Source organism: Mus caroli, chromosome 8, assembly GCF_900094665.2.
Source record: "Mus caroli chromosome 8, CAROLI_EIJ_v1.1, whole genome shotgun sequence".
In the NCBI taxonomy this organism is placed as follows: domain Eukaryota; kingdom Metazoa; phylum Chordata; class Mammalia; order Rodentia; family Muridae; genus Mus; species Mus caroli.
This window is the reverse complement of record NC_034577.1, coordinates 66,827,985-66,837,198: the sequence shown is the minus strand read 5'-3', so window position 1 is coordinate 66,837,198 and position 9,214 is coordinate 66,827,985. Positions and strand designations below refer to the sequence as shown.

At 45.6% G+C, this 9,214-nt stretch overlaps 1 pseudogene; it reads right to left on the bottom strand.

Annotated features, from left to right (window-relative positions):
* Window positions 1-4,033: 4,033 nt before the first annotated feature.
* LOC110300854 lies at window positions 4,034-4,375 on the bottom strand (annotated as a pseudogene).
* Window positions 4,376-9,214: the final 4,839 nt, after the last annotated feature.

Genomic DNA, 9,214 nt, shown 5'->3' with positions numbered 1-9,214 from the left:
GCAAGTGAATCTTTAATTTCAAAGCCAGCCTGGTCTACAAAGTGACCAGGACAACTAGGAAGGACTACACAGAGAAAACTTTGTCTGGAAAAACAAGTAGACTAAAACGCTGCTCAGGAGCTGGAGAGGTGGCTCAGCAGTTGAGAGCACTGGCTGCTCTTCCAGAGGATGCGGGTTCAATTCCCAGCACCACGTAGCAGCTCACAATTGTCTGTAACTCCTGTTCCACAGGATCTGACACCCTCACACAGAATATACTTGCAGTCAAATCACCACTGTACAGAAAATAAAAATAATAAATAAATCATTAAAAAGAAAACCATATTTAACAGGGAGAATTCTGGAGAGATAGCACCTTGAAAGGAGAAGGAAGAGTAAGTCATCAGCCTGGGACCTCAAGAGGCCAAGGGACAGATGTATTGGGTGTTACCTTTGTCCATGTTATGGATTTCTAGCAAGGAAAGTAAAGACTGATTAGATGAGTCCTCATTATATGAAGCCATGTGGCCTCCCAGGTGCAAGGAGCTGGGCATCACTGCCCTGTGTATTATCAAACTCCGGCCACGAGAGGGGAATCAGGACCAAGACCTGGAGCCCAGTCATCCCTCAGAGCTTTTGCTCGCTCTGGGATGAAGATGGAGCAGATTGAGGATGTCACCCCATCCCCTCTGAAAGGGAGGGGAGTCATTGAGGTTGAACAGGACTTCTCAGATTGATTTCTGTTAACAATTTGCTTTATGTAAGGTAAAAATGAAAGACAAAGCTGCTCAACAAAGACTGATTTCCTCCCACTTATTTCTAACCGTGGCTTTTACATAAACATTTTCAGAACACTGTAAAGCATTCGCAAAGCCCATGCTCCATCTCCAGTAGATCAAAAAGGAAAACACTCAAACAAACAAAACACATTTCAGGCCCACTAGTTGTGAAAGTGACACCTGGTGGGGTTCAGGAGGAGTTGGCTTGTGGGTCAGATCACCTTCCTAGGATGGAAGGTGTGTGTGTCACCACACCCAGCCTGCCTCCTAACTTCTTATTTTTATACCCAATCTCTCAGCCTGCCTCCTAACTTCTTATCTTTATACCCAATCATCTCTCAGTTTTCACCATAGAAGCCTCTTTTTTTGCAGGAGATGGAGATGAACACAGAGAGTACGGACAGGTCCCTGAGCAGAGAGTAAAAGGTTGTGCGGGCAAAGGAGTCCACAGTGAAGGCTTCTGGAGCAGGAGATGGAGGCAGTGAGTTAGGCACATCCACACGGCAGGATCTTGTCTCAACCAGATAAATCACACACCAGAAGGAAGAAGCAACCCTAAGCCTGGCTTTGAGTCCATTCATAATAAACCGTGTGGTTAAACAGGACTTCCTGGGCTGGAGAGCTGGCTCAGCAGTTAAGAGCCCTGGCTGCTCTTCCAAAAGGACTCATGTTCAAGTCCCAAAACTCACATGGCAGCTCACAACTGTGTGCAATTCCAGTTTCAGGGGATCTGATGCCCTCACACAGACACACACAGAGACTGAGCACTAATGCCCATTAAAAAAAAAAAAAAACAGGGCTGGAGAGATGGCTCAGTGGTTAAGAGCACTGACTGCTCTTCTAAAGGTCATGAGTTCAAATCCCAGCAACCACATAATGGCTCACAACCATCGGTAATTAACTGTGATTCACTCTTCTGGGATGTCTGAGGACAGCTACAGTGTACTTACATGTAATAAATAAATAAATCTCAAATAAAAATCCTGCATGATTTAAAAAAAAAACAAAAAACAAAAACAAGAAGTACAAGACTTCCTTTCCTCTTTTTTTTTTTTTTTTTTTTTGTATTGTTTTGTTTTTTATCCCCTGTCTTTGCCTCCCTCCCAGACAGGGTTTCTCTCTATGTAGCCCCAGCTGTCCTAGAACTCCCTCTGTAGACCAAACTGAACTCAGCAATCTGCCTGGCTCTGTCTCTGGAGTGCTAGGACTACAGGAGCATGCCACCATCGATCGCTCCTCTTCTTACTGTACATTTGTTTATTTGTTGGGTGGCACAATGACATGCATGTGGAGGTCAGAGGACAATTTGCTGGAGTTGCTTCTCCTTTTCGTCCATGTGGGTCCTGGGGACTAAAGTCATGTCACGCTCAGTGGCAAGAACCTGTTGACCCATCTTCCTTCTGTGGTGCCATAATTAGAAACCAAGACTTTGCTTGGGGTCAGCAGTGACTTTAGCAGCCCAGACAGAGTCCCAAGCCCTTTCCAGCCAGCCCCTGACAGACAAGTGTATTAAAAAACAAACAAACCATGCTGTTTCCTGAGACCCGCTCAAGTTCTGTGTCATCTGTTCCTCCTCTCTGTGCTTCCTCTTTCTTCCTCAGCCCTCTCCTCACCACTCTAGTTACCCTCCCTTCCCCAGACACCTTTCAGCTTCCATGGGCAGGCAACCATGTCAGGAGTGGGGATGCTTGCTATCATAAACACCATGTTTACAGGTGGGTCACCAGGCTCATAAAGCAGGGGGCAGAACTGGGGTCAGGATCAATCGCAAATGCTGTGAGTGCTGTCACGTGATATTGGTGAGAGGTGGGGACTATGGGGATCATTGTGTGTGTGGGGGGACTGGGGCTGTCCCTTTCTATTTCCTAGGGGCTTCTGCTGGCTTCCCTGCACAGGTGAGCCAACCTTAATGCCCAATAGACTCCTGGGAGATGTTGGGGGGATTTGAATAGGTGTTGGGTGCCCCCATAGAGACTCTAGATCTTTCTGTTCCCAAATGAGTTACTTACTTCTAAGTTATTTCTCTGCCGGTGAAATAAGTCAACTCAAGCCAGATTAAAATATATATAAATGCAGGTTTATTGGGAAACTGCTCTAGGGTGGGCAAGTTTATTGGCCCCAAGGAAGGAGGCCAAGGAAGTAGCCATGGGAAGGGAGACAGAGGGGAGAGGAAAGAGAAAGAGAGAAAACGCTAGACTCAGCAGCAAAATTGAAGCAGAGATTTTCAACTTTGCAAGTCAGATGTCAACCTCAAGAAAAGGCAAAATATTCCTAGGACTTGAAAGGCAGAGGCAATCAGATCTCTGAGTTGAGGCCAGTTTGGTCTTCAGAGGGAGTTCCAGGATAGCCAAGGCTATACAGAGATATACCCTATCTTGGAAAAAAAATTAAAATAACAGAGAGAGAGAGGGAGAGGGAGAGGGAGAGGGAGAGGGAGAGAGAGAGAGAGAACTGGCAGCAAGTTAGCACAAAACAGTATGTTTTGTGTTTGTTTGTTTGTTTGTTTGTTTTGAGACAAGGTTTCTCCATGTAGCCCTGTCTATGCTGGAACTTTCTCTGTAGACCAGGCTGGCTTTGAACTCAGAGATCCTATAACTCTGCCTCCCAAGTGCTGAGATTAAAGGCATGCACCTCCACAGCCCTCAAAATAACAATTTTTATAGTTCCAAATCACAAAAAATTCTTACCCTCTTTCCCCCATAAGCTGACATTCCAGAGCGTGAGTGACAGTCTCTCCTGCTCATCATCCAGCATAGTCCCCATCTGAAATCCCCTTTCTTCCTGGGGCCCCAGTTCCCTACCTTCCTTTTAGAGGGCTCGCTTGTGTAGCAGACTGTAACTTTTCAACTCTAACCAAAGCAAATAGCTTCCTGTTGCTGGGGATGCGAGCTCTAGTGTGCCTGCTACTGTTACTGATTGATGAACTGTAAATGCACACCACCCTGAAAGCCAGAACGATTGATTTCCTACACCCTGATGGGACTCACATGCCTCTATCCAAAAAGTAGCTGGACTTCAGCTCCAATAGATTCTTTTTTTTTTTAAGGTGTCTTAACAGTTTATTTTGAAGGTCTTTTAAAAAACAAAGTAAAAGACAATCTGAGAAAAAAAATTGCATAGATGATACTCATTAAATAAGTATGATGACTAAATCAGACAGGGATATACTCTCTCCTGAAACTCCAGAAGTGAGTTCTGTGGTCCTGATGGTTCTTAGACATCCAGAGTGGGGAGGGGAAACGTGGCAATTAAAGCTGCCTTGTAATCATGTAGGTCTACAGTAGCAACCAAATGTTTCTTTTCTTCCCAAGAAACCAATTTCGATCTTCAAACTGTGCCTTGTCTTTTAAAGATAAGATGCTGGAAACTCGATGGGATTTGGTGGTCTTCCCTTTGCGAGCACAGCAAGTCCCTGGAATAAGATAGACACAACTGTCTGGTCCAGGTAGGCACAGGTGGGCAAGGACTGTAGATCCTTCTGTTTCGATGACTTTTCTGCATTAATCTTCTCATTTTTCAACTGTTCTCTCAACGCTGTCTGTGAGCCCGTACTCAGAGTGAGGGGTTTCTGCAACCTGTGTCTGTCCCTCCAGCATCTGCTCTGACTCCATGGCAGACCCTGCAAACTGCAATCAACCAGATACCAGTCTTCCTCAATGCTATTGGTTCCCTAAGCACCCTGCATGGCACCACCGACTCCCAGGACTGTTCAACAGTCCAACAGATTCTTGCCAAGGTCTCACGTAGTCCAGCTGGCCTTGAGATCCCTGAAAAGCCAAAAATGGCCTTGAGTTTCTTATCTTCCAGTCTCTATCAAAGCTAGGTCTGCATCCCCAATCCCTATTTACATTCTCTAATAAAAAAATTAGAAATTAGAAATCTTTCATATAAGATAATAGAACGAAACAAGCTGGTCGGTCGGTGGTGACACTTTTATTTTTTTTATTTTCTATTTTTTGGTTTTTCAAGTTGGAGGTCAGCCTGATCTACAGGACAGTCAGGGCTACATGGAGAAACCTTGTTTTGGAAAGGAAGGAGGGAGGGAAGGAGGAGAGAGGGGGAGGGGAGAGAGAGGGGGGTGGGAGGGAGAGAGAGAGAGAGAGAGAGCGCAAGTGCAAATGAATATCTTCTAAAGGCTGGTAGTTTGAGGTTTGAGGCTCTGGACTAGGCCGTACATTATGTTCTCTAGTTGGTTGTGCCTGTGAGGTGTGGGTCCTGAAGTGGTGATGGCCTCAGTTACTAACAACTCCAGCCATCTCACCTCTTCTTTTCTGTCACCTGACATTCCCTAGAGGCCAATACAGCGTGGGGCTTGTATCATCCTGTGATTTTGCTGTCCAAGAGGGCAGGCAGGTCACCAGGGCCAATATCCAGCAGATCAGCTAGCCTTTGTGGGGACAGGAGCCCTCAGTTTCTATCAATCCATTTACCAGTTGCACTCACTTGTTTCCCAACTGTCCCTGTGTCTGTGGGGTCAAGGACAGTGACTCTTCTGTAGGTACATTCCTAGCACCCATCTCAGGATCACAGAACAGAGGGTGGGGCAGGGAACAGAGGCACGTTTGTAGCTGTTGTGAACATAGATGGCAGGACTGAGAACAGAGAAGAGGTGGGACAGGTCTGCTCTCTTTGCCCACAGCCTGTAGTGCTGGGGATGGAACCAAGGGCCTTGCCTCTCCTGCTTGCAAGCAAGGCAAGCGCTCCTCTTCCATACCACACCCCTAGCCTTCTGTCAGCCCAGAAGCCTTTATTTTTTTTCTCCAGCTTTCCACATGGACAATAGATTCAGGGATGGTGACGGCAGAGTCATACATATCTAAGGTAATCTGTCTTATGATCTCTCTATTCATCTTGTTATTATAATCACAGAGAATTCCATGATGGGTGAATGTCAGGTCAGGGTGTCAGGAATGACTTGACTGGGAGAGGTGACACACTGAAGAACAGGTGAGATAATTCGTGGGGAAGCATGTTCTTCAGGGCACAGCAAACATCTTGTTTAGAGGCTACAGAGTCAGACCATTGGACTCTGAGGTGTGTGTGTGTGTGTGTGTGTGTGTGTGTGTGTGGTGTAGAAACAGCCTGTGTTCTGGGTGTTTCTGGGCACAGACCCAGGAGCTTTGGCCAGGCCAGAAAGTGAGTCTTTAACTGGAGTGAGGATTTGATTTTTGTTGAGGTTTGAGGATGCTAGTTATTTTAAACATGGTCACAGTAAGTTAGATGGCTCAGCTTGTAAAAGTTCCTGCTGCCAAGCCCGAGGACTTGAGATAACCTGAATTTGATCCCTGGGATTCACACAATGGAAGGAGAGAACTGAAAACTGTCCTCTGACCTCCCTTAGCAAGCATGCACACATATATATATATGTAAACAGACAAACAAATAAATGTAATTTAAAAACTAAACAAAACTCATCCAGGGGTTGAAGAGATAGCTCAGCTATGAGAAATTACCCTGTACTCCCCAGAGGGCACAGTTTAGTTCCCAGTATCTTGATCCTACCTCAAGTGGCTCACAACCACCTGTTTAACTCTAGCTCCAGGAAATCAAATGCCCTCTTCAAACATGCACTATGCTCACATGCACATATCTGTACACATACACACTTAATTAAAAAATTAAAGCCGGGTGTGGTGGTACATGCCTTTAATCCCAGCAATTGGGAAGCAGAGGCAGGTGGATTTCTGAGTTCAAGGCCAGCCTGGTCTACAGAGTGTGTTCCAGGACAGCCAGGGCGATACAGAGAAACTCTGTCTCAAAAACCAAAACCAACCAAACAAACAAACAAAAAATTAAAATAAGGGACTGGAGAGATGGCTCAGAGCACTGCTTTTCCAGAGGTTCTGAGTTTAATTCCCAGCAGCCACATGGTGGCTCACAACCATCTGTAATTGGATACAATGCCCTCTTCTGATGTGTCTGAAGACAGAACACTTATAAATAAATATATAAATAAATTAGTATTTTAAAAATTAAAATAAATATGTACCAATAAAATATTTTTAAGAGCCTTCTGGCCGTGTGGAAGTCCCCATCTTGGGGAGGGCAGTGCCCAGACTCTGGGGGGGGGGCACTTCTGCTCTCACCACGGAGCCCAGGAGCCTCTGTCCTTCACAGCCTTCCTCCTTTGTGCTGTGCTGACTCAGGCATGAAGTGTCACTCCTTCTCCAGTTCTACAAAGTGACACTCTTGGCAAATATTTGTAGGCAGAAGATCTGGGTCCAATTGATAGTAAGCTACCAGGAAAGAGGTGTAATGGTACCTTAGGTTCTTTTGGATGGCTTTGGTTTCCTCTCCCATCCATCAGCTCCTGGGCCTTGAGATGATTTGTCTGGTCTTAGCTTGCTGGTGTTCTCCTGGGATAGTGTGGACAGTGCCCCTTTCCCAGCAAGCACTTCAGCTCTTCCTTCTTTGAACTTAAAGATCCTACAGTAGGATTCACAACTTGAATCAACTTGGTTCCATGTTTTCTCATCACTTCCTGGACATAGCCAGCCATTCCCTAGCCTTTTGCATGCTTTGTTACAGTTCAGACAATGCCACTCACTTTCTTGTCCCTTATGCAGGAAAGGGTCTAGCCTCGGCCTAACAGGGTAGTACGTGTCTGTGAACCAGCTTAGGAGTTAGAGGAGAAAGGATCAAGAGTTTAGACCAGCTACACAATCATTTGAGGCTAGCTTTTGCTACATGAGATCATGTCAAAAAAAAAAAAAAGTCAGAAAGTCTCTGAACTCACATGGTAGACAGAGAGAACCAATTCCTCTAAGTTCTTTTTTGACCTCACATGCTCATTTGTGGAATATGTTCACACTCTCAGATTGTGTGTGTGTGTGTTTGCAAGCATTTAATGTAAAACAACAACAACAACAACAACAACAACACTGTTTAAAAAATACAGGGGCAGGAGCTATAGCTCAACTGTTAAGAGCACTGACTGCTCATCAAGAGGACCAAGGTTGAATTCTAAGCACTCACATGGCACGCAGCTCACAACCATGTATAACCTAGTCCCAGAAGAACACATGCTCATTTCTGGCCTCCATGGGCACTGTATGTAAGTAGTGCATAGACGTTCATCAGGCAAAACCACCCATACACATAAAAAGAAGATTTTTAAAAAATTCAGCTTCTAGGGTGGAGAGATGACTTAAAAGTAACTTTTGCTCTTACAGAAGACCCAGCTTCAGCTCCCAGCACCCACACCAGTGGCTCACTAACAGCTGCAAAGCCAGTTCCAGGAGTTTTAATGTACACATGGACTCACAAAGACACACATGCATATACATAAATAGAAATAATACATTTTTTTTGTTGTTGTTAATTTGCTTTTTGTTTTTCAAGACAGTTTCTCTGTGTATCCTTGGCTGTACTGGACTTGCTTTGTAGACAAGGCTGGTATCAATTCAGAGAGATCCACCTGCCTCTGCCTCCCTAGTGCTGGGATTGAAGGTGTGCACCACCATGCCTGGCCCAATATAATCTTTAAAAAGCCACACCTTGAAAGTTTAACCTCAGATCTCATGAACACCCTCTTCTTGTGCTCATGTAGCACTGTAGGCTATGCCAAGAGGACTCCTGGTGGCTGGAGCATGTGTGGGCCGGTGTGCCTGTGCACTGCATGTATGATGGTAGTATGCCACATGGACCAAGGCTGAGTAAGGAGGAGCCTGATAGAAGAGGAAGGCTGGGATGCATCCCGATCCTCAGCTACATTCTGTCTCCTCCAGGTCTTTGCTCTTTGACAAAGTGCAGGTGCTTGCTCTTGCTAGCTGGACCTAGAGGTCAGGCTCCTACACAACAGTGACTGAGGAGGGGGTCAAGGCATGGGTGCCAGGATGGGATAGCAGGGACAGTGGCAGTAAAGTGACGAGTGAAAGGTACCAGCTCAGCACTTTGCAAAGCCAGGAGCAAAGCCTTCAAGGACTAGGGTTTCATGAATAAACACGCCCATGAGGCTGAGGCCAAGGTTGGCACGAGTGTTTCAGAGCCTGTGGCCCAGTGAGTCTGGTTATCCTTGACTTCTGTCCTTTTGGGTCAGGGGGTTTGCCTCAACCAGCAGGGCTGCACAGATGGAAGCTGGCCAGCTAGAGCGTCTTCGATGGGAAGGTAATACTGGACCGAGTCTGATTACTGGTGTGCAAAAGGGAGAAATAGGAACTGCTCAACATATTGCAAAGTTATCATGTAGACACAAGCACAGAAGTGATTATCTATACACACATATGAATTTCAATGCATTCACAAAGTGGTGGTCTCAGCCTCCATGCAGCTCTGGTGCTCAGTCTGGGTGGGAGCTGCCTCTTCCCAAAGCCAGGCTGAGATAGTGGTTTGGGTAGAAATCTGAGGTCAGAGGTTGTCTGACTCCTGAGTTTTGTGTACCCCCCTTCCAAAGACTGCACCAGGGACACATAGTTAGAAATAAAAATAGAGACCATTTATTTATTTATTTTTTTTTT